The sequence below is a fragment of the Oncorhynchus masou genome, chromosome 12 (genome assembly GCF_036934945.1).
Source record: "Oncorhynchus masou masou isolate Uvic2021 chromosome 12, UVic_Omas_1.1, whole genome shotgun sequence".
NCBI classification, from domain to species: Eukaryota; Metazoa; Chordata; class Actinopteri; order Salmoniformes; family Salmonidae; genus Oncorhynchus; species Oncorhynchus masou.
The window spans coordinates 66,298,996-66,322,933 of record NC_088223.1 but is presented as its reverse complement, the minus strand read 5'-3'; positions in this window follow the sequence as shown (position 1 = coordinate 66,322,933).

The following is a 23,938-nucleotide window of genomic DNA, read 5'->3' as shown; positions in this document are numbered from 1 at the left end:
TATAGAGATAAAAACGTAACATTTATTCATATGTTGAAAAGTGAGTTAAAGAAAAGAAACCCATTTTCATGCCTAGCTACTTAACAGACTCTGAATGTGTTCTCCTTCCTTCCACTGATCAGATACAGTAAAGGCCTCCCGTAGTGAATAGCTAGTAACTAAACCCCCCCACTGACTGAACCCAACATTAAGCTAAATGGGCTATCTGGCATCCATGACTTATGAACTATTTATGATGGCTCATTAGCTGGTCTATGTCTAATAGGCATTGCTCTGTGTTTATCATTCCACCACAAGCTGACTAATTACATATTAATCAATGGCCCAATTAGCGTTTCTCTGTAGTTTCATCCCCCTCTGCTTTTCTTTCAAACACTCGCTGTTTCTGTTCGACAAAAATTGACAGTTATTGTTTTGTGATCCTACCACACAAAGCTGTTAGGCTCTGAAAAGGAAACGTGGTGAGAGATTGTAAAACATTGTACAATTAGATGTTCTTTTAACTGGAATCACAGCAAATATATTACAGAATTGTATGACGGAATGCCTACGTTTCCAGAATGCAGTAGCCTATTTCCGATAAAAAACCCTCTGCATATATTTTTATAAAAGAATCAATACAGCCAATGTTTTCTCAATATCAAATAATTTCTTGGTAACAATTAAGTAGCAATAATTTTGCTTGGACTATTTGGGAGTGGTTTGAGTGGGGAGGAGGAAAAACTAGCTGTTATTGGTAGAGAGGTTTAACTAATTTACCAGGCAGGCAGGCCAAAACTCACCCACCAAAACAGGCTGCAATTTCAAACAGCTCTTATACTATAATGCCATTATCATAACTTTCCAAATTTCACAGTATTATTCCAACCTTATATTGTGAATATATACAGTATGTAAAACACAGATTTTGACTGCACTGGGCCTTTAAATCCAGACGCATTCCAGTAGAAATTGCCAACAGATCTGACAAAAATGAACAACTTTTTTGTGCCTGTGTAAATGTATATCGGCCAAGGTGTATAGCCTGTGTCTTCTGTGCGCCAAAGATAGAGACCCGTAGACACAGGTACAGCTGCCTCCACATCTTGTCACACCACAGACACAGGACTGTGGACGTGACACCAGGGTTAATGCAAGGTTAACAAACAACAATTCACAAAGTAGTCGGGACTTCCTGGATTTGCCAATACGCTACTTTCCCCCTGACCATCTGCAATCCCTATCTCAAAGACGATTGACCTGACTGGCCCCTAGAACATGAATAGGGTGCAGGGATTCCACCTGTGCTGGTGGTACATGCTCCCATAACTGAGAGAGGCCTGGAGAATATTATTAGAATTATTACAACCCTGTAGGGAGAGTACTGTAGCTCTTTTTACACTTGATTTAACTCGATTTAATCCATCAAACACTTATTTGGTAATATAAAATGTGAAGTGTTCTTTTTCTGCCCATTATTTTATTTGTATTTATTTTGTTTAACCTTTGTTTAACTAGGCAAGTCAGTTAAGAATAAATTTGTATTTATAATGATGGCCTACCAAAAGGCAAAAGGCCTCCTGCAGAGGTGGGGGCTGGGATTAAAATAAAAATATATCACAAAGCACACATCACGACAAGAGAGACACCACAACACTACACAAAGAGAGACCTAAGACAACAACATAGCATGACAGCACAAAACATGGTACAAACATGTCACTCCCTTTGGTTCCTTCCCTTTACATGTCACTCCCTTTGGTTCCTTCCCTTTACATGTCACTCCCTTTGGTTCCTTCCCTTTACATGTCACTCCCTTTGGTTCCTTCCCTTTACATGTCACTCCCTTTGGTTCCTTCCCTTTACATGTCACTCCCTTTGGTTCCTTCCCTTTACATGTCACACCCTTTGGTTCCTTCCCTTCACATGTCCCTTTGGTTCCTTCCCTTTACATGTCACTCCCTTTGGTTCCTTCCCTTTACATGTCACTCCCTTTGGTTCCTTCCCTTTACATGTCACTCCCTTTGGTTCCTTCCCTTTACATGTCACACCCTTTGGTTCCTTCCCTTTACATGTCACACCCTTTGGTTCCTTCCCTTTACATGTCACTCCCTTTGGTTCCTTCCCCAGGCGTCATGGTTTCTGTTTCAGTTTCATGTCTGTGCGCTGTTCGTGTTTCGTTTATTGGTTAAATCACTCACTCCCTGAACTTGCTTCTCGACTCACAGCTCACACGTTACAATGAGGCAGCTCTGAGAGTTCACATATTAGATCATTTTATTCCCATCTCATTGACAGTATAATACATTGTTATTCTATAGAGGGTGATAGAAGAAAAACACATGCCCTAGTCATACAGGAGGATGTAAGATTTTAGTCTAATGGAAAAAACAATAACTTTGATGTGGGTCGTGTGTTGATAAATAATGTATTTCATGAACAAATGCACAAGGGACTGCCAAAAGGTTGTGGAGAGTTTACACAGCAATATGTGCTGGAAGAAAAGAATGAACAAAGAGTGAATAATTTAGGTGGAATTGACAGTGTGGTGATGGGCAGAAGGACAATCCAGCATTAATACACATTACTCATCTATTTTATGGCACCCTATTCCCTATTCACCCTATGTAAAAGAAGTGCACCACACATCCTTTTCCTTATATAGTGCAGTGCTTTAGGTCTCTGGTCAAACATGCACTAGACTAGATAGTAGGGAATAGGGTGCTATTTCAGACACAAACCCTGCCTGCAGCAAAGATTTCATTCACTGTTCTAACCATTCTGAATACTATTGAATCTAAAGGACTGGTGTACAGGAGAAACCTTCAAAGTGAAGAAGTAAATAAGCACACTATTGTTAAAATAATCAATTAGGATAGATGGCTTCAGCAGTAATGTACAGTGGCATTTGAAGACATTATCCACCACCTATCGTCTATCAACTCCACAGCATGACAGGTTGAATTGTGACTTGAATTTCCACCCAGTCGATTCCACCTTAGAGACATAACAGTGAGGAAAAACAAAACATTCGGTCACCTAACAAGAGATCAATATGTACATATCGATCCTGACTCATAGAGGGGAGGCTGAATGCCTGAAAATGCTGACTGGGTCGTTTTCCCTTCAGTCATATAACAGAGTATGTATTAACTGTATGGATCTCCTCTCCCTATAGCGTTATGTATCCAGTTCCATAGGGCTGGACATTGTAATTAGCTTAAAACTGATCTGAAAAGCTATTGTCAGGGCTGTATTCACAAAGTGCCTCAGATTTAGGATCAGTTATGTCTTTTAAATTATAATGAATAAGAGTGGGGACCGGAGCCTTGATCAGCATTCCTACTCTGAGACGCGCAGATCTTTTTTTCCTGCAGGTGTGTGTATAGCTTTAATTTTGATGGAGGATTCTGGACACATGTCAGCTCCTTTCATGTTTTATGGGGACACAGGGAAGGGCTTGTTTACAGCGTGTGCCAAAGGCACTTGATAGCACACATATTATGCCATCCCCTCTCTCTCTTTCACAGAGCCATGTTGGAAACAGAAGCCCTAAAGAGATGGAAAGACAGGGGGAAAGGAGGGAGAGAAAAGAGGGAGAGAAAGGATGGGAGAGGGGGGAAGGGAGAGGGACAGAAAGAGAGAGGGAGATAGATAGAAATGGGCTTTTATCTTTTCTCTTTGCAGTGCTGCCCTTACGATGGGCAGGGGGATAAATGGGCATGTAAGTGAGCAGTCTGGTGAATGCCACCAGATATATATCAGCTTAGTGGCCAGCCTGACTTTGTTATGTTTTCTTGTGCTTCCTAAATTATTTCATACAGAGTGATTTTCACTGTGGTTGTTCACGGTAAGAGGCATGCTAACAGACAATAGTCTACTGGAGCACCACTTTGGCTTGACATCATAATTATTTGACCCCAGCCTCATGTCTCTGACCATTACCATCGTCTACTTTTAACAGAACAACTTTTCAATTAAGACATTGTCCTGCATTCACCTACTGTCCCACATAAAAAAATACTATAGTGTATACTATGGTAGTAATATTATATTATTCACTGTAGTGGTTTTGCGGACTTTACTGAAGTCAGAAAAATACTACAGTGAATATTGTAGTATTTACTGTAGTATACTGTAGTATTAACAGTTTACTATAAGATAAATACTATAGTAAAAAAAGAGTAGTTTATACTATAGTAATTACTGTAGAGTTTTTGGGGACTGTACAATACCATAGTATTATTTACTGTTGTGTATTAACAGACTGTAGTAATGTACACCGTAGTATTTACTGTCGTGTTTTTGAAGACTATACTGTAGTATTTACTGTAGAGTTTTGCAGACATGACTGTTATCATGACTGTCCTGTGAGGATCTGAATGGGTCAGATCAGCTTGGAAAGGGATGGCAGTAACCAGACCCTTTCTCGCCCACAGAGACTTTTCCCGCTGAAACTCTAACACGTTCTAAAGCGAATATTGGAAAAATATTCCTAACAGAGAACGTGGGGAATGGTCAGAGGCGAACTAAAGAATAATAATGTCATATGGGTTGTTATCTTGTGATGTCATTAAAAGTGTTATAAAGGAAATACTGTAACTTGAAAAGTATATACACTACATGTACGAAGTCTCCATCCTTAATGTTGAATATGAAATATGAAAAATGATTAAAGTACTGTTGTTAAGATAGGAATGTGATTTGAGCAGCCGTGAGTGAGGTCAGGGTGTGTGTCAGCCTGACAGAACTGTCCCTTTAGACTAGAACGCATAAAATAAATTAACATTTAGACCAGGAAAGACCCCTGAATCTCAACATGAAGTTGAGACAATCACCGGTATGGCTGATTAGCTGTCCTAAGTAAAATCTCTTCGAAAGTGAATTTAAGTGGGACCATTCTACTACTCTGTCAAATCACCGTAGTACACTACTCTCGTCACCCCACTGGAACCATCGACACGGCTGGCTAGCCTACCTTCAAAGAAGCTTCAGGAGCGAATTCAAGAGGAGAACAACAGAGAAACACCTTCTGGACCATCAGAGCCTTACAAGCGTGTCGCTGAAAGGCCCAACACCGTTCCTAAGGAGGACTGGTTTCAACAGTGATCCACGACAAACGAAGGCATTTCAACATAAATACATTCATGATTTCTTACTCTGAATGGGCAGTGGTTTGTGTGCAGTAGTTCCTAAAATGTATCAACAATAAGTCTATCTCTCTCTCCCTCTCCCTGTCGTTGTGTAGGAAGCAGCCATATGTTTTGTCAGTCCGCAAGGGACCATTTCCTACTGCATTATGTGTGTATGTTATCCTGTGTAATCATTTAGTTAGCTAGTAAATAAATAATTAAACCAATTTGTGTAGTACTGAATCATAAGTAAGGCTGGGATTTTTGCAAATGCAGGAGGTTACGACTTCAGAATGAAGATATGATACAAAGTTATGATTAATACATTGACTGTTTTAAAGTAAAGACCTTTAGAGCTTAATTCGGGTCATTCTTTACAAACTCTCTCATGGTGCCCCAAATTCCTAATGAGTTAATTACTACATGATTCATTTAATCGGGTAACAATTAAACATAGTTAGCTGATTAGATAAATAACAGTCATCAGATTAATGAAAGTAAAGTCACAACACTGTAGTATACTATAGTATAAAATGTAGTGTTTTTCAGACAGTAGCATACTGTAGTATTTACTGTAGGGTTTTGCAGACATGACTGTAATATACTATATTATTTATTATGGTGTTTTGGGGTCTCCCGAGAGGCGCAGCAGTCTAAGGCACTGCATCTCAGTGCTAGAGGTGTCACTACAGACCATGGTTTGATTCCAGGCTGTATGACAGCTCAACGTGATTGGGAGTCCCATAGGGCGGCGCACAATTGGCCCAGTGTTGTCACTGGGTTAGGGTTTGGCTGGGGTAGGCCTTCATTGTAATTAAGAATTTGTTCTTTACTGACTTGCCTAGTTAAATAAAGGATTAATTATTTATTTACTAGCTAACTAAATTACGACGCTGGGCCAATTGTACGAGTATACTACAAAACTGTGATCAAGGCAAAGGGTGGCTCAAATATAAAATATATTTTGATTTGTTTAACACCTTTTTGGTTATTACATAATTCCATATGTGTTATTTCATAGTTTTGATGTCTTCACTATTAATCTACAATGTAGAAAATAGTAAAAATAAAGAAAAACCCTGGAATGAGTTGGTGTGTCCAAACTTTTGACTGGTACTGTGTATATATGTGTGTATATATATATATATATATATATATATACTTTTTTAAGGATGGGAGGCTCCTCAGGCACAGACATAAAAGGAGGAGAGGAAACTAGACTAGATGACATTGATAAGGAGGGTTTCTTGAGCATTGGGACTGTGGGGGGACTGTTAAATTCCCTAAAGAGTGTTCTTGTTAGTTTTATGCTCATTGCACTAAAAGTCTAACAAGTCTATAATTGTTATGAACTGATGAGTGAAAGAGCTGTGGTGGGTTGGTTTTCACAAGCTCACTGTCTGTTTGATGCCCTTGTAACTCAACTGTACATAATTATATTGACTTCAACGTACACTGTAACCCAACTGTACTGAACAAAAATAATATCAACGAAACATGCAACAATTTCAAAGATTTTACTGAGTTACAGTTCATAAATCAGTCAATTTAAATAAATTTATGAGGCCCTAATCTATGGATTTCACAACTGGGAATACAGATATGCATCTGTTGGTCACAGATACCTAAAAGAAAAAGTAGGGGCATGGATCAGTAAACCAGTCAGTATCTGGTGTCACCACCATTTGCCTCATGCAGCGAGACACAGCTCCTCAGCATAGAGTTGGTCAGGCTGTTGATTGTGGCCGGTGGAATGTTGTCCCTCTCCTCTTCAATGGATGTGCGAGTTTCCTGAACTGGAACATGCTGTTGTACACATCGTTCTAGAGCATCTCAAACATATCCAATGGGTGACATGTCTGGTGAGTATGCAGGCCATGGAAGAACTGGGACATTTTAAGCTTCCTGGAATTGTGTACAAATCCTTGTGACATTGGGCCGTGGATTATCATGCTGAAACATGACTTGATGGCGGAGGTACTACAAGGGCCAGAGGATCTCGTCACGGTATTTCTGTGCTTTCAAATTTCCATCGACAAAATGCAGTTATGTTTGTTGTACGTAGCTTATGCCTGCCCATAACATAACCCCACCGCCACCATGGCACTCTGTTCACAACGTTGACATCAGCAAACTGCTCGGCCACACAATGCAATAAGGCTTTCTACCATTTGCCCAGTACACAGGAACGAATTGCAAAAATCGCTGAAGTTGGAGACTTTTATCTCCCTCACCAACTTTAAACATCTGCTATCTGAGCATCTAACCGATCGCTGCAGCTGTACATATTCCATCGGTAAATAGCCCACCCAATTTACCTACCTCATCCCCATACTGTTTTTATTTATTTACTTTTCTGCTCTTTTGCACACCAGTATCTCTACCTGCACATGACCATCTGATAATTTATCACTCCAGTGTTAATCTGCTAAATTGTAATTATTCGCCTACCTCCTCATGCCTTTTGCACACAATGTATATAGACTCTTTTTTTCTACTGTGTTATTGACTTGTTTATTGTTTACTCCATGTGTAACTCTGTGTTGTTTTCTGTTCACACTGCTTTGCTTTATCTTGGCCAGGTCGCAGTTGTAAATGAGAACTTGTTCTCAAACAGCCTACCTGGTTAAATAAAGGGGAAATAAAAATAAAATAAACACTTGAAACCAGGATTAATCTGTAAAAGCGCACTTCTTCAGCGTGCCAGTGGCCATCGAACGTGACCATTTGCCCACTGAAGTCGGTTACTATGCTGAACTGCAGTCAGGCCAAGAACCTGGTAAGCAAAACAAGTACACAGATGAGCTTCCCTGAGACGGTTTCTGACAGTTTGTTCAGAAATTATTTGGTTGTGCAAACCCACAGTTTCATCAGCTGTCTGGGTGGCTGGTCTCAGACAATCCCGTAAGTGAAGAAGCTGGATGTGGAGGTCCTGGGCTGGCATGGTTACACGTAGTTCTGCGGTTTTGGATGTATGGCCAAATTCCCTAAAACAACGTTGGAGGAAATAAACAACGAATAAAGAAATAAACATTCAATTCTCTGGCAACAGCTCTGGTGGATGCAAATTGCACACTCCCTTAAAACTTGAGACGTCTGTAGTCATTGTGTTGTGTGACAAACAGCACATTTTAGAGAGGCCTTTTATTCTTACCACAAGGTGCACCTGTGTAATGATCATGCTGTTTAATCATCTTCTTGATATGCCACACCTGTCAGGTGGATGGATTATCTTGGCAAAGGAGAAATGCTCACTAACAGGGATGTAAAAAAAAATCTCTTTGTGCGTATGGAACATTTCTGGATTATTTTATTTCATCTCATGAAACATAGGATCAACACCAGCTTGGTGTTATGAGTAAATGCATCATTTTCTCCTTGCTTCTAACTTCCCCCTCAGATTGTGTTTACTAAATCATCTGTTAGAACTGTTGAGTGTGTGACAGCACCATTTATGGATCAGTAATTTGTCTCCCTGCTCTATGAGCACTAAAGATCATTGTATGAAACGATGTGTGAAGTCCCCCATGCTTGGTGGAAGCATAATGCATTATTTCACCCCCCTACAATGTTAACAAGTACAGAAGCAGTGTCTGGGAACGTTAGGGGATTATAACACAGGTAAAGTGTTCTCTGAGGTTTGATATGAGATTTTAACTTTGGTATGTGTGTGTACAATGTATATTATTATGTATTAGTCAGCAAATGGATTGGCATCTCTTTCCCCCGCAGTGTAAGATTTGTTCACTGTAAGCAGCCAGGATGAGTACTAATCTCCCATCTCATCTCCCTCTCTGTGCTCTGACACACCTGCCAGGCTGCTGGTTCACTGGGGAAGGAAGGCGGGTGCCTGGCGAGATCCTCTCTGTGATGCTCCCAGCCTGTTCCGATGCTCTGCACGCATCAACAGGGAGCACTAAGTGATCTCCTGGAAGAGGAGTTAAACTCTGAGCTCTTTAATGTGTTTCCTAGGGAGGCAGACAGGGAGGCATGAAGGCTTCTCTTATTCTCCCCCAAGTTGGGAGTACGTATGATGCCTGAGATATGAATAAATTAATGTTCTGCTGGAGCTGTATCTCTGAGCTGGTGATGCTTGGGGACATAACCTGCAAAAGCGGCATTGCAGACATTTCTGCAAATAGTTCCCCAAGGTGTGAGCAATGTGAGCAATAGCAAACTAATAATCTTAGTGTGTTTAAGCAGGACTGAATGGTTACAATCAGTCAGGTCCTGCAGCCGTTCAGTAGCAATTTATTTTCATCTTCTCCACTCTTGGTTATTTCCCTCTCTTGCTCTAGGTAATGTATTCGTCTGTAATGGAACGCAAAATACAGCAGCATCTACACAGTAATGTAGTTACAGCAGGCAAAATCTGAATTAAATGTTGGCCAAACTTAGCTAAACTAAACTATCTAACAGAAGTTTGTAACCACGCGATTGTAGAGGATCAATTAAGAGGACATAGCCTCCCGAATGGCTCAGCGGTCTAAGGCACTACAGTGCTTAAGGCGTCACTACAGACCAAGGTTCGATCCCGGGCTGTGTTGCATTCGGCCACAACCGGGAGAACCATGTCGGCATGTCCTTGTCCTATGTGCTATCTAACTCCTGTGGCGGGCCGTGTGCATAACGCACGCTGACACGGTCGCCAGTTTTACAGTGTTTCCTCAAGAAGCAGTGTGTCAACAAGCAGTGTGGCTTGGCATGGTCGTGTTTCAGAAGGACGCATGGCTCTCGAACTTCACTTCTCCCGAGTCCGTACGGGAGTTGCAGCGATGGGACAAGACTGTAACTACCAATATCACGAAATTGGGGTAATAAACAAGAGGACATTTGGAAAGCTAATTGCCCTAGCATGTACAAGAGAGTTCAGTAAACTCACAAAAGTTGGGGTTAGATCTGTACCTCATGCGGACAGTTGGCTTTTGACAATTAGTCTTATTACAATCATGATGACCCAGGAGCGACAGAACACTGAGGCTGTTGGAAGCATATGCTCCAGATCGTTTAGTTAGCATCAGTGCCATCCAGATGTGTTGTATGCTGATGTGAAGCTCTACAAGGCTAGGAATTACATCAGGAGACTGATAACTTACCGTTTGGCTGAGGTTTTTAGCTTTTACTGCAGGTCTCTCCATGAGTCATGCCATTGTCTTTAACAACTCAGTAAGGATCTATATACGCCCCCTCCTCCCCCCCCCCAAAAAAAGAGGTTTATCAAAGGTCACTGAAAACCATTACCAAAATTTTAAACATTTTTAGGTTCATTACCTGTTTGAATTGGATAGCCTTGTGTAACACGTCTTGGACAAATCAGAACATAGAAACTGTAGCTGAATAAGAGAATAGTATGTTCATGGCCATCCCATACGAGGGGCTGTATGTTATCGTACAGTACATGGAGAAAATTTGACCTCTCTAAAATGAAAAAGGATGACCCTCCCTGAACACTTGAAAAGACAACAACAAGTGACCCTCCCTCTACCCAAAATAATAAATAAAGTGGATAGCAGAGAACATGTTACCCTCACTCCGAGGACAGACTAGAGCATTCGATACGCAGTTTGTGTGTTCTTATGTCTCTAAAGCATTATTTGGCAACATAACAATTTTGCCAGAATGTCTGTGTTCTCAGACCGCTGCTGACAAGGTCACTGTCATTATCCGTTGCAGCCTACTACAGACTCTCAATAGCAATAGAGCACTTGATGCCAACATGATGCCCATGAAAATTCTTATTTAAAACAGGGTTTGTAAAACTCTGTATATCTATGGCACTGGGACAGACAACCAGCAATTCTGCAGCATGTAAACATTTTACCCCTACCCCTGCAGATATAGGATGAATTACCAAAGATTCTCACATAGTCCATTACATTATACTATGTAACAGGGTTGACACTGCTAGCTGGTTTTACACACAAACTGAAGAATGGGAGTGTGTTTCCATTGATCTAGGCATATGTATAGCCTTTGTCCTAACTCTATTTGTGCATATAGCCTGTCTGAAAATGTTCCCTTGACTTCCAAAGTTTTGCATGACATCGAGTAGCGGTAGCCTACAATTCGCCAGCCAAGACAAAAAAATAGCCATGTTGATTTCCAGTCAATATAAATAGCCTATCATATATAGGAAGTAGATTTTCTTAGAAATATATATTTGCCCTGTGCTTCTCCGAGCATGCAGTCCCAGACAAAAATTGAAAAATCATGGCCCTCCTCCAAATTCCTCCATGTACCCCGTTCTGTAAATTCCGAAATGTCCAATAGTAGCGATCTCATGCACAGTCATAAAACATAACCCAGAGGGTTAATTGCATTCCCTTGAAAAATATATCTTGTAGCGAATGTTCTTTAGTGTCTATATAATTTTACAACCTTTAACAAATGTATTTTTATGAAATATTTTTCACCAGCAAGGCTGAAGCAATAACTTGAACAAAAAAGACAAATGTTAGCTAGATTGTTTTTATTGTGTCAGTGATGAGTTTGGTCCTAAAGAAGCAGAGGCCCCTGATCTGTAATGATAGTGGCAGTGGCACGGCATTCGGAAGGCTTCAGCTTCCTGAGAGAGGTGTGAGGGACATGTGGGAGGGAGGTAGGGGTGAGGATCAGGTACAGCATCAGCACGCACACACTGCAAACCCCAAGGCCTTTTGAACTCAGTTGTACTCAAAGTCAATGAAAAGGCATTATTATGTCAATTGTTTGTGGTACTGCTGTCTCAAAACTAAATGTTAAGTCACATGAACTACATTATTAAAGATATAATAACAAATCCCTGCATGCTCTACTGCAGGTACATTTTTGGGATTGTTTTTCATATCTGTGTTTTTGCATGTACATTGAGTGATTGGTTGATTAAATGTAATTCTACACAAAGTTAAATAATTGTTTTCTAAACTAATCCAATCATTGCATTTTTGCACCCGTTACTGAAATGCTTGTTCCAGTTTAAATGGCTTAGGTAGTTTCCTCTCACTGTTCCTAACCCTGGCAGTCAAAATTAATACAGGTTAAGGGTGAATACAAATGTCAACTGTTGGGTAGCTATCAGAGCTCAGGATAAGACCCGCATGCAGACAGTTTGAAGTAACAAAAGTTTATTACAAAAACAGTAGGCAGACAAACAATAGGTCAAGGGCAGGCAGTGGTCAGTAATCCAGAGCAGAGTCCACAAGGTACAGAATGGCAGGCAGGGTCAGGGCAGACAGAGGGCTGTGAGATAGAGGTTTAATCCTTGATACATGAAACGTGGGATGTATACGGAGGATGCGGGGCAACAGAAGATGAACAGCAGAGGGGCTAAGTTGGAAAAGTGACGATAAAACGGGGGGGAAAGTTTGCGGGACTATACCCAGAGGGGCAGATCCTGAGTAGACAGCCATATTCTCTGCCCAAGACGATAGCGGGGAGCCGGGTTCCGGTGACGGTTCACCTGTCAACGATACCTGGAGGTGGTTTTGAGAAGAGTGGACCGAGTTCTCTTCCAGGTACGCCGACAGTGGCGGAAGAACATCTTGGTAGATGGTATGTTGACCTCTTCCTCTTGCTCCGGGAAGAGCGGGGGCTGATAACCCATGGAGCACTCGAAGGGCGAGAGCCCAGTGGCCATGCAGGGAAGGGTGTTCCTGGCGTACTCCACCCACACGAGTTGCTGGCTCCTGGTGGTGGGGTTGGCCATCTCCAGGTCCTGATTGGCATTCTCCGACTGGCCGTTGGATTGGGGATGAAACCCGGAGGACAGGCTGGCCGACGCCCCAATGAGTGTGCAGAATGCCTTCCAGAACCGGGACGAGAACTGAGGACCACGGTTTTAAACCATGTCCACCGGATCCGGAAGACGTGCTGCACCATGAGCTGGGGAGTCTCCTTGGCTGAAGGTTGCTTGGGGAAGGGAATGAAATGGTTGGCTTTGGAAAACCTGTCCACCACCATGAGGATAGTGGTGTTGCCATCAGACGGAGGGAGACCAGTGACAAAGTCCAGGGATATATGTGACCAGGGACGGTGAGGAACAGGAAGTGGTTGAAGGAGGCCAGCCGGAGCTTGCCGAGGAGTCTTGTTCTGAGCACAGACAGTGCAGGCGGTGACGAGACGTCCGGAACCATGGTGGGCCACCAAAAGCGTTGTCGCACAAAGGCCAGGGTCCGACGGGAGCCAGGGTGGCAGGCAAGCCTGGAGGAATAAGCCCCTTCCAGGACTGGGGAGCGGGCAGCGTCTGGGACAAATATCCGGTTAGCTGCCCTGAGGAGACTTTATGAGCATAAATTGTATAGACTCACTGTGGTTCCAGGAAACACACAGGTGGATAGATATAGACTGGTCGCCCCACAGTAGTATTGTGGGTAACCCTGCCTATAGAGTGCCCATCCAGTGCTCTTAACATCCAGAGGACTGAAAAGGGGCTGAGTGGGGATTCCCAGCTCAGACACCAAGATGGCGTCCATGAAACTCTCGTTTGCCCCAGAGTCAATGAGAACCCGAAGAGAATTAGACTGGTCACCCCACAGCAGGATGGCATGGAGAGGGATGCGAGTAAGGGGGGGAAAAAAACTATCAGTATGACCCACAAGAGTACTCGTACCAACTGATGAGTCTGATCGCTTTAAAGGACAGGTAGATACATCATGGGGACTTCCGGAGTTCCTCTGATGTAAGGTGGATCCTTGGGCAAGCGAGTGGGACCGGAATCAGACCTCCTCTCCCTCCTACATTCCCATAGCCACCCATCGATCCGGATGGTCAAGGTGATGAGCGAATCGAGATCCGTAGGCAGCCTCGGGCTGTGAGCTCGTCCTTAACCTCCTCCGATAATCCATGAAGGAATATGTCGAACAGGGATTCCGGTTTCCAGGCACTCTCGGCAGCCAACATGTGAAAATCAACCATATAGTCCGCCACACTGCGGCAGTCTTGGCGAAGCTGGAGTAACTTCCGGGCAGCCTCTTTCCCGGACAACAGAGAATCAAAAACCTTTTTCACCTCTGCCACAAACTCCTCCAGGCTGAAATGCACGGCAGATTGTTGTTCCCACACTGCAGTAGCCCAAGCGAGAGCCCTCCCGGACATTAGCATTAGGAGATACGCTATCTTCAAACGGTCCAAGGGGAAGGACGAGGGAGAGACACACTGCTGACAGCGGTGTTACTGGGGGCTGGGAGGCTACTGTTGTGGCCACGGGCAGAATTGCTCCAGCAATGTATTCAAGGCACAGTCATGGCATTCTGCCAAGGTCTGGAATCCGTCCATAAGACCTTGGAGTAACTCCTCGTGTCTCCTTGGGAGGAGATGGCGTTGCGGAGCAGGTTCAAGTCTGCTGGGTAAGTCATGGCCAGTTTGTACTGTCAGACCTCAGGATAAGACACAGGTGCAGACAGTTCGGAGTAACAAAAGTTTATTACAAAAACACGCGGCAGGCAAACGATCTTCCCCTGTCCCTGCTGAAGAAAGCAGGCCCAAACCATGATGCTGCCACCACCAAAATGGTGTGCATAAGATGATGAGGCCAAACAAACAAAAAGTTCATGTGCAGTTCAGGTCAAGGGTAGGCAGAGGTCAGTAATCCAGAGCAGAGTCCGAAAGGTACAGAACAGCAGGCAGGCTCAGAGTCAGGGCGGCAGAATGGTCAAAACTGGGAAAACTGGAAGACAGGGACTAGAGAGAAAAACAGGAGTACGGTAAAAATGCTGGTAAGCTTGACGAGACAAGACGAACTGGCAACAGACAAACAGAAAACAGTGGTAGAAATTTACAGGAGATAATGGGGAAAATGGGCGACACCTGGAGGGGGTGGAGACACGCATAAGACCGGTGAAACAGATCAGGGAGTGACAGGTACCCTAATGCTGGCTAGATTCCAATTGTAATTACACATTACTTTGCAAGCCAGAATATAGTGATTTACAGTTAGGGTTGCATAATCCTGGTAGATTTCCCAGGTATTCCAGAAAACCTGGTTGGAAGATTACTGGAAGAAAACTAATTTGCAGGCCGAATGTGGCCTGTAAAACTCTGATTTTCAGGCCATTGTATAAGGCCTTATGAAATATGTAATGGTTCAATTATAATGATAACATTTGCCTAGAAATTCACTTGGTGAAGGACGCATGACTGAAAATGAACAAATTCAACAACCATGTGTAGCCAGGTGGTAAAAGCACATAGCTGTATTCATTTTTAGCCACTAGATGGCACTGCCCCTTTAACTTCTTATTTTATAGGGGACGCTTGCGTCCCACTTAGCCAAAAGCCAAGGAAAATGCAGCGCGGCAAATTCAAATAAAATTATATAAAAATCAAACTTTCATTAAATCACACATGTAAGATACTAAATTAAAGCTACACTCATTGTGAATCCAGCCAACATGTCAGATTATAAAAAGGCTTATCGGCAAAAGCATAAGAAGCTATTATCTGATGATAGCACAACAGTAAACAAAGAGGGTAGCATATTTCAACCCTGCAGGCGCTACACAAAACGTAGAAATATATAAAACATGCCTTACCTTTGACGAGCTTCTTTTGTTGGCACTCCAATATGTCCCATGAACATCACAATTGTTCCTTTTGTTTGATTAATTCCATCCATATATATCCAAAATGTCAATTTATGTGGTGCGGTTTGATCCAGAAAAAAACAGCTTCCAATTTGCACAACGTCACAACAAAATATTTCAAAAGTTGCCTGTAAACTTTGCCAAAACATTTCAAACTACTTTTGTAATACAACTTTAGGTATTTTTAAACGTTAATAATCGATCAAATTGAAGACGGGTCTATCTTTGTTCAATACAGGAAGACAACAAACCAAGCTATTTTTCAAGTCTTGAGCTACTCTCAACAGTGTTACGCAGTTCCTAGATGGCCTTACTTCTTTGAAATCCATTGTGGGTCCGACGTTACTTTAGATGGGTAAATAATACTGTTTTTATCTTACTCTTGTACCTGAATATATAATATTTTGCATCATCTGCAGTGTATAGGAGTTTGTCTTGTAATATTTATGCCAGATGGTCATGTTAGCCTGTTGATACTTTCAGATTGACATGAGGATATTAGCTTTTTTCAGACTGATTACTAGTGCTCCCAGAACCACGTTGTGGAGTTGATAATAACATTATTTGAAGCATGAGTAATTATCAGAATTACATTCTATTTCATATAAAGTTTTAGGCTGTTGTATTTTGTTTCATTTTTGAATTGTAATGTACAGTTGAAGTAGGAAGTTTACATACACTTTACAGACAGATGATTTCACTTATAATTCACTGTATCACAATTCCAGTGGGTCAGAAGTTTACATACACTAAGTGATGGCATGGCTTTAGAAGCTTCTGACATCATGGGAAAATCAAAAGAAATAAGCCAGGACCTCAGAAAAAAATTGTAGACCTCCACAAGTCTGGTTCATCCTTGGGAGCAATTTCCAAACGCCTGAAGGTACCACGTTCATCTGTACAAACAATAGTATGCAAGTATAAACACCATGGGACCATGCAGCTGTCATACCGCTCAGGGAGGAGACGCATTCTGTCTCCTAGAGATGAATGTACTTTGGTGCGAAAAGTGCAAATCAATCCCAGAACAACAGCAAAGGACCTTGTGAAGATGCTGGAGGAAACAGGTACAAAAGTATCTATATCCACAGTAAAACAAGTCCTATACAGACATAACCTTAAAGGGCGCTCAGCAAGGAAGAAGCCCCTGCTCCAAAACCACCATTAAAAAAAAAACTGACTACGGTTTGCAACTGCACATGGGGACAAAGATTGTACTTTTTGGAGAAATGTCCTCTGGTCTGATGAAACAAAAATAGAACTGTTTGGCCATAATGACCATTGTTATGTTTGGAGGAAAAAGCCGAAGAACAACCATCCCAACCGTAAAGCACGGAGGTGACAGCATCATGTTGTGGGGGTGCTTTGCTGTAGGAGGGGCTGGTGCACTTCACAAAATAGATGATATCATGAGGTAGGAAAATGATGTGGATATATTGAAGCAACACCTCAGTCAGGAAGTTAAAGCTTGGTTGCAAATGGGTCTTCCAAATGGACAGTGACCCCAAGCATACTTCCAAAATGTCTTAAGGACAACAAAGTCAAGGTATTGTCAAGGTAGTGGCCATCACAAAGACCTGACCTCAATCCCATAGAAAATGTACTTGATCGTGATTTACACTGACCTTTAAATTATTGTGATTTTGTCTTAGAAAGATTTCCCTTCCACAGTTTCCTATTTCAAATTTGAACTTCGACAGAATAAAGAATTACAATTTAGCTGGTGTCCTGTACTTGGTTTAAATTCGCTAGGCTATAATTATCTCTGTCACTAACGTATATAGTCATGGGTGATAACTCTACAATTCAATCGAAAAGGCAAGGCACACTGGGAAATTATTGGAGGAGGCGTGGCTTAATGGGGCGTTAAATTTAAGTACACCTTACAAATAACAAACTGCATTTGTATTCCTCATATGAAGCTAGTACTCTCTTCAGCTATTTAAGTTTCTTAACTATTTTTTTTTAGGTAATCGATTTCCTCGAAATGTTTGAGTAGCCAGAACCTATCCGGTTTTACAGTGCAGGCATTACCATTTCTGTTTTGGCTCGGATGAAGAAAATGTATGCAAAGCTATTCATGTGCTGCTGCAGAAAGCGCTGCTGCTGAGATGCGCAGAGAGAGAGCGACAAAGAGGCACAGGCAGGCACTCACAGATGCACCAGTCTGGAAATAGCAGATCAAGGTGCTTACACGCAAGTAAATTGATCACACTTGAAAGTGCATGGGATATTTTCTGTAGATAAGGCGCTCGCGTGTTATTAGCAGCTGACATGCTGTCAGGGGAAATCCGCACGCACACCATTTACTTGTCGTTAAAATGTCAACCAGCGCGCGCCGAGCAGTACCATGAATCTGTACATTAAAGGGAAATATAATGTATGATGAACTATATGTGTAACAGCTTATTATATGCAGGGAACAGATTTCACATGGATTAGTAGCATCTTATTTGTTTAGGTTTCAATGTCTGGGAGATATAAGCCTGCATTAATACACATACTCCATCCCTGTCTATCCAGAGGCTGTATACTAATGTCAGTCTGCACTAGCGTTGCTTCAGTAACACTGCTCCCCTGCTGTGAGCCTGGGATCTTTGCTGTACTGTACATAATGACTTGTGTGACGGCCTCTGATTCCACCATTCCAGGCATTGTATTTATTTCCATATCTCTCATCCTCTCTCTCTCTCTCTCTCCAATGGGGCCTAATTTGTTGTAGAGAATGTTGTTGAAAGTGACATTCTCCCCTGCCTCAGTGCTCCACAATACAGCAGATGGGGGGCTCGAGATGCACAATGTGTGTGTGTGTGTGTGTGTGTGTGTGTGTGTGTGTGTGTGTGTGTGTGTGTGTGTGTGTGTGTGTGTGTGTGCAAGCGAGTGCATGCATGTGTGTTGGAGAGAGAAAGACAGAAATGGAGTAACTGTTGTTTGATCATTTCTATTTTCACACATTCTTTATAATTTGAGATCTCTTTGAGGTTTGTTATAACTCATCCATTCTCCACCAGTTCTATAGCAATGCAAGCGAGAGGCAATGCCATATCCCTATCCCTGTCAACAGCAGGGCAGCAATATAGCTCTGAAATTATCAAGGTTAGGGTCAGAATATGAATGAGACCAGGGCAACAGGCATGCAGCGTGCTTTCACTCACATCCCAGGAGAAACTTGGCATGAGTCAGTGAACATACAGTCAGCAAAAAAATAAAAAAACGATATGTTCTTTGACATATGGTCACTTGGTGTAGAGACAGAATGATATAGAATGGTAAGCCATTTTGACATCACACACACTCAAACACACACACACACACACACACACACACACACACACACACACGTCAGAGCTTTTACACAGCATGCCTTGTAAAGCTGTCCTTGTGAACATGTTCAAAACATCAGGATCTGACTGCCAAAATGACATGCTGATACACTCAAATAAAAGGTTCCCTTCGACTTTAACACGAAGCATTGGTCTTCTGTTTGAGAGGTCTAAAGGTGCTATTCACTGTGTCTTTCTGGGGGGTGCAACATGTGCCAACAATATGTTTGAGCTTAGCTACAGTATACTCACAAAAGCTCTCATTCTTCCACCATCCTCTGCGCTCTCTCTCTCTCTGACATAACTCATTAGTGTGCTACTGCAGCTTGGTTAACACACACACACACAAACACTATGGATGTGGGGCTCTCACGCATGGGGGTGGGGAAGAGTTCACAGGAGACAGCGGGCTGTTGCTTACAGTTTTTCTCAATTGCTAAAACACAATTTCTGAAACCTTGCTCCATTTCCTGAAAACATTAAACACAAAATCTCATCTTCAAGCAGTATTTACATAACCTCTGACTCCTCTCGCAAAATGAAACATTCACCTCAAAGCAGTTTTACCTGTGTTCAAAATCAAACACTGCTCTCAAATCATAAACAAAGTGATCAAAATGATATACACCCTCAAGCAGTCATTAAACAATACACCGAAAAATAGAAAACACATTGTTCAAAACACACCGTTCTCAGGGAGAAGTACATTTTGAATCTAAAAAAATATTAATATTTTTCCGTCATTGTCTTTTGATGAACGAAAGCATGTTCTATCATAGTAGCTCAAAATTGATCAGAAATTACTACTCTGCTTTGCTCATTGCAATTTTGTTTTTTGTTCTTCCTCCTTGTACCCCTATTTTTACAGTACTGTACCCTGCATCTCACAAACTTGTCAATTGTCTCTGTGATTCTGTAATGTTTGTTCTTTGTTGATATGAACCTGCAACCAGTCAAAATCTATTGAGCAGTCAGTACTGTTAATAAATGGAAAGCACAATGTTCAGGGCCATACAATTTGTCCATTGTACAGTATACAGCCTACAATGCACTGTACTACAGTATACAATACTAAAGGGGACAAAAATCAAAGGGGTAAACTTGATCAATGTGCTTCTTCTTGTCTTTGGAGCACTTCGTCGACATCACAAGCAATATTGTCCCTCCTGAGGCAACGGGGGAAGAAGACTCTTGTGTGCCGTGTCCAGCCCTGACATGATTCCTCACCTATATCACCACAAGCTAAATCCATGGCTTGCAGCAGATTTACTCTGGTGTAGGGTTGTCTATCATACATTTTCCATCTCCAAGAGGAGAAAACCTCCTCAATCGGATTCAGGAAAGGCGAGTATGGAGGGAGGTACAAGTTCATAAACTACCCATTGATGTTAAACCATTCCCTTACCTGAGCAGCTTGGTGGAAACTGACATTGTCCCACACTATCACATAGGTGGGAATGGGATTCTCATTTAGCTCTTGATCCTGCTGCTCTTGAACCTGCTGCTCAAATAAAATATATCTTAGATTGGCAATAAATCTTAGAAGTTGCTGGGTGTTATATGGCCCGAGTGTAACATGGTGATTTAGAACACCATGATTGCTGATAGCAGCACAGATTGTGACATTGCCACCTCGTTGACCAGGGACTTCAACAATGGCCCGCTGTCCAATCATGTTTCGGCCTCTCCTTCTCCTCTTTGTTAGATTGAAGCCTGCTTCATCAACAAAGATGAACTCATGGGGTCTGTCCAAGGATTCCAAGTCAAATCTTGTCTGTGTAGAAATACAATATACAGTATGTAGGATTTTGTAAGTCGTACAGAGACAGTGCTATACTGTAGAGTACAATTAGGCTTCTGATTCACATACATTGTATGTACTGAAGAGTATTGTCATTCACATAGTATGTGTTAGTACTGTAGACAATCTGGATTACAGTAAATGTTTCTGAATGTACACTTACTTGCACATACTGAGCTCGCAGTTCTTTCACCCTTGGTGAGTTGCTCTCAAAAGATACTCTGTATACTTGTTTCATTCACATCCTGTTACGATGGAGGACATGTTCAATTGTGGAAATGCTCACACTGTCGATTCCCTGGAAGTGTGTGTTGTCTTGTATCACTCCTTCCTGGATTTCTCTGAATCGTATTGCATTATCTTGAAGGACCATGCCAACTATAACGGCCTCTTGCTCCCGAGTGAATATAGCTGTCCTTCTACCTGCATGTGGCAGCCTTGCAATTCTACAAAAGTAGTTGTGCAGTTACAAAACATATTCATGCAGTACAATACTATACAGAGATTAACTTTACAAATGTCTATTGAAACAGCTACATATAATGTAGTACAGTAAATTTGCAATTACAAAAATACAGTAGTATAGCTTACCTGTTCTCTTCTCTGAATGTCCTTACTATGGTGGACACAGAAAATCGGCTCAAATTGGGTTGCACTCTAAGTCCTGCTTCCCTCATTGTCAGTCCATGGACATGAACATGGTCTATAACTGTTGCTCGAATTTCATCAGATACTGTATTTCCACTCTTTGTCTTCCTCTTCATCCTCCTCTTCCCCTTTCTTGCCCTCCTCCTCCGCTTCCTCCTCCTCACCCACCTCGCATACGCACTCGTCCTCATCCTCTCACATTGTTTCTTCTAACCATTCTCAGACGTTCTCCTTCCCACCTTCAACAACCTGTTTGCTCTCTGAACTGGCTTATATTGGTTGTGTCGCATCATTTGAAACAGGTTAAATACATTTTGAGTGGTTGTGTTCAATCAATGACATGTGTTCTCTATTTGTATTTCAATGTTGCCACTTGTGTTTACCAGTATGGATGACATGTGCATTAGAGTGCAGAATGTGTTCTAAGAATGAGAATGTGTTTAGAGTTTTGCTGAAAAGTCTAAGTGAGATCTGCAAATTGTGTTTTACCATGTGAATTGGTTTAAGGTATTGACAACAGACTGCATAATTAGCTAAATGAGTCCAGACAACAGAACTTTGTTCAGCCAATGGGTTTTAGTGTTTTAGCAATTGAGAAAAACTGTAACAGACAGGCTCTGATACGCATGGCAAAGTAATTGTGGTGAAGGGATAATTTGACACCCACTTGGCTATGATAGCCTGCAATTCTCTGGCTCTTCCTGAGCGCATGGTGTGGAAGCTGTGCTTTCGCTCTGCAGAGCTGTCTACATACACAGCTCCAGGGCAAAGCTCCAATGCAATGTTAATGTCTAGTCTACCCGCTTTTGTACATATTTTCTTTTATAAAATCTATATCCAGTATAGAGTGATTATATTTCTGTTTCAAAACAATTCATTGTGGGAAGACTTAGTGAATGCCTTTTCCTCCTCAGTTGTGGATATTGTTTTTAGAAAAAGGTTTCAGTCTCAATGAATTTCACTCAATTCATTGAGACTGACAGCGCAATTTGTCACTCACAGGTTTGTGACAATCCCATTTAAAAAGATACCAAAGCATCATCACTCATGGACAAAAAGCACGAGGAGCAGATACCACTGACACATAGTGATACGTTATACAGTTTTTCTTACTGCACTGATTTATTTTGAGAAATGAATCTACACTGTCTTGGTTCTATCTGTCCCTCTCTTTTGATTTGAGCCTCTTCATATTTTCATAGACAGGCTTCAATAAAACATGTCTGACATCTTGTCCTCGCGGAAATGACAAGCTGAAAATGGAATGGAAATCTGTCCTCCATGTATTTATTTAGGACTGTGTACATATATGTTAGTAGACCGAGGCCTGGTTGGACCATGATGGAGAAAGTAACCTAGTAGGACACAGTGACTCACTCCAGATGTCATCTACAGTACATGCCTGGATTGGAATCTCATCTCTCAAATTCTGACAATGAGCTCAAACACTCAGTCTCAGAGACCATTCAGCTACAGATCTGTGATGTTTGTCTGACTGACCCATTTCTTTAATCTCAAATACACTGTAAAAACACAGATGTATTGATTTCCTTAAATGATTGCATCACCGTGCCTAACCTTTTAAGTTGAGCTATGCTAAATCCTTTTTATCACACTAATCTTGACTAGTCTGCCTAATCTCAGTCCTGCCATTTTATTATACCTGATCTTTCCCCTTTGTTACTCATTCCCTCCTTCCTTCTCCTTCTGCCTCTGACCTTCTTTTCTTTTTTTGAACATCTCTTTTCTCTGATTGTGCCAGATGCACCACAGAAAAAGGTCTCCCCCTCTCCTCCCTCCTGCTCCAGACTCAGTAAGTGGTTCCAGTTGCTGTGGCATGATGTATGACTTCATCATGGCCCTGGACTAGCCTCGTTGCCCCACCACCACATGCTGTTATCATTGGGTAGTAAATGTCATAACCCAGGTGGGCCTAACCTGCATGTAGTACTTAGAGAGGCCTGGTGGATAGGGCCTAGATGAACACAACTTGTTGGTTTATAGAGCAGACAAGTGTTACAGGAAAATGTGTGTGCATCCAACACTACTCGTTAATTGTGCGACTCACTCCAGAGTCAATAACTATAGGCTTCTTAACTAAACTCCATGTCTCCTACACTCCATATCTGATAAAAATCAGTGATGTTTTAAAGACCGTTCATTTCAACTGCAGGGAGCGCTGCTTTTCTTATTATTATTTAAACACCCTTTGAGTGCTGATAAAAGGGACTTTGCATGTCAGAACTCTAATAGAACAGTTCTAATACATTAATAGAACAGTTCTAGAAGAGTAATATAGCAGTAATAGAACAGTACTAGAGCAATAATAGAGCAGTAATATAATAGCTCTATAACAGTAATAGAACAGTAATATAGCAGTAATACAACATTTCTAGAGCAGTAATAGAATAGCTCTATAACAGTAATAGAACAGTAATATAGCAGTAATGGAACAGATTTAGAACCGTAGTGGAGCAGTAATAGAACAGTTTTAGA